The following is a 2,894-nucleotide window of genomic DNA, read 5'->3' on the forward strand; positions in this document are numbered from 1 at the left end:
CTGTGCTCCACTTCTTTCTGCTGCAGCCGTTGGAGTTGAACCCTTTGTGTCACTCTGGCAAGATGTTCTGCTCCTGAATCAGCGGGGTACGTCTTGCCTCTAGCCTCTTTGCAGGGAGTTCTGCTGAAGGGTTCCGTGCTGGGCCTGCACTCTGGGTCGAATGAGGATCCGCGGGCCCCGGGTCATCTCACTCACTCCCCGGGCCTGTGCTCTGAGTCTATGCAGGGTCCCGCGGCCCCAGTCGTCTCACTCACTCACTGGGCCTGCGCTCTGGGTCTCAAGGAAAGATTTCTTAACACTGCAAGGAACCAGGAAGTAACAATTGAGCAGCTACAAGATGACACAAAGAAAAACAATGTAAGAATAATAGTGTCAGTGAGACAGCATAAATGACATAGAGAGACTATTTGCAGAAGTACTAGCAAAAAATTCATCAAGCATGGGAAAAGAATCTGACATACAGACAAATAAGGCATACAGAACTCCAGTTCGCCATAATCAAAATAAATCTTCACTGAGACACATCTCAGAAATTGAGCAAAAGAACAGAATATTAAAAGCTGTTAGAGAGAAGAAACGGATCATCTATAATGGAAAGCCCATCAGAATCATAGCAGATTTCCTAACACAAACTATCAAAGCAAGGAGAGCTTGAAGTAAACTATTTTAGGTCTGGAGAGAAAATAGCTTCTAACCCAGATTTATGTACCTTGCAAAACTATCTATTAAATTCAATGGCAAGATAAGATTCTTCCATGACAAAGAACAACTGAAGAAATTCATGACTACTAAACCAACCCTACAAAGAGTACTGACAGATATTCTAGAAAGAGACAGAAACAACCACAGATTTAAGAACAACAGAAAGGAGCCACCAAGGGCAGCAAGTAATTAAAAAGAGGGGAATAATAGAGAACCTATAGTAGGAAAATAATATGACAAAGTTAAGCTGATACATAACAGTTATAATCATCAATGTAAATAGCCTCAATTCACCAATTAAAAGAAATAGACTGGTAGAGTGGATTAAAAAACAAAATCCAGCAATATTCTATATACAAGAAACACATTTAACTCCAAAGAAAAGTCACAGATTGAAAGTCAAAGGATAGGAGACAATATACCATGAGACAAGAACCCCCTCGAAAAGCAGGGGAAGCTATTCTTGTTGTGGATAATATAAGCTTTAAACTAGGTATGATTAAAGGAGATAAAGAAGGTCATGACATACTTGTTAGAGGAAAACTGCAAGAGAAAAAAATAACAGTCATAAATATATATGCACCCAATGTATGAGCACTTACCTACATAAGACAAATTTTAACAGACATGAAAAATCAAATGAGCAATAACACAATTGTACTGGGTGACTTTAACACACCACTGTCACAAAGAGAGATATATTAGGCAAAAAAATCAGCAAAGAAATAGTATAACTAAACCAAACTTGTGAAGAAATGGACTTAGTAGACCTTTACAGCGTTCCACCCAACAAAATCAGAATACATGTTCTTCTCAGCTGCACACTGAACATTCTCCAAAAATAGACCATATAGTAGCATACAGAGCGCTGTTAAGTAAACTTACAAAGGAATCGAAATGATTCAGTGCATACTGTATGACCACAGAGCAATGAAACCGGAAATTGACAAAAGAAACCACAAAAACACCATTAACACATGGAAATAAATAACAATCTCATAAGCAACTGGTATGTCACAGATGAAATTAAAGAAGAAATTAAACAATATTTCCAATCAAATGAAAATGCAGATTAAATTTACCAGGACCTGTGGGATGCAATAAAATTGGGCTTAAGAAGGAAATATATAGTAGTAAATTTTCATATGCAGAACACAGAACAAGCCCAAATAAATGATCTCAAGCTCCTAGAAAAAGAAAAGCAAGTCAAGCCCAAAGTCCAAAGAAGGCAGAAAATTTTAATGTTAAGACAAAAGTTAGTGCAATGGAGACAAGGAAAACAATACAAAGAATAAGTGAATAAAGGAATTGGTTCTTTGTTAGAATAAACAAAATTAATAAATCCCTAGCCAAACTTAACCAAAAAAGGAAAGAAAAAAGTCAAATTCATGCAATTAGAAGTGAAAAGGGTAAAATCACCTGTGACCCTACAGACATTCAGAAGATCATCAATATCTATTTCCAAAATCCACACCACCACTCCTAGTCTCAAAATCTTTACTCTCATAGGATGGAAAATACAGAGGAAATAGACAATTTCCTAAATATATAAGAATTGCCAAAGCTGAGTCAGGAAGATATACAAAGTCTGAATAACCCAATAACAGAAAACAAAATTTAAAATGTAATAAAAAACCTGCCAAAATAGAAAAGTCTAGGTCCTGATGGATTTACTGCTGAATTCTATAAGAAATTGAGAGAAGATTTAATGCTAGCTGTTCTCAAACTCTTCAAAGAGATTGAAAGGGAAGCAATTCTCCCAAACTGATTCCTGGAGGCAAGCATTATTCTAATACTAAATCCAGAGAAAGATTCAACCAAAAAAGAGAACTACAGACCAATCTGCCTAATGAACAGAGATGCAAAAATCTTTAATAAAATACTAGCAAACAGAATGCAGCAAATCTTCAAGGAGCTTACACATCACAACTGAGTGGGATTCATCCCAGGAATTCAGGGATAGTTTCATATATGCAAGTCTATAAATGAAATACACCATATCAATAGAGCCAAAGTCAAAAATCACATGATCATTTCAATAGATGTGAAAAAAGCTTTAGACAAAGTTCAACATGTATTCATAATAAAAATCATAGAGAAGGCTTTCACAGAGAGCACATTGGCCAAGCAATGGCCGTGACTCATCCACATGGCTGCACTGATAAAGGTTCTACAATCTGAGGTACAGGATC

The sequence above is a fragment of the Octodon degus genome, unplaced genomic scaffold (genome assembly GCF_000260255.1).
Source record: "Octodon degus isolate 3935 unplaced genomic scaffold, OctDeg1.0 scaffold00123, whole genome shotgun sequence".
Taxonomy (NCBI): Eukaryota; Metazoa; Chordata; class Mammalia; order Rodentia; family Octodontidae; genus Octodon; species Octodon degus.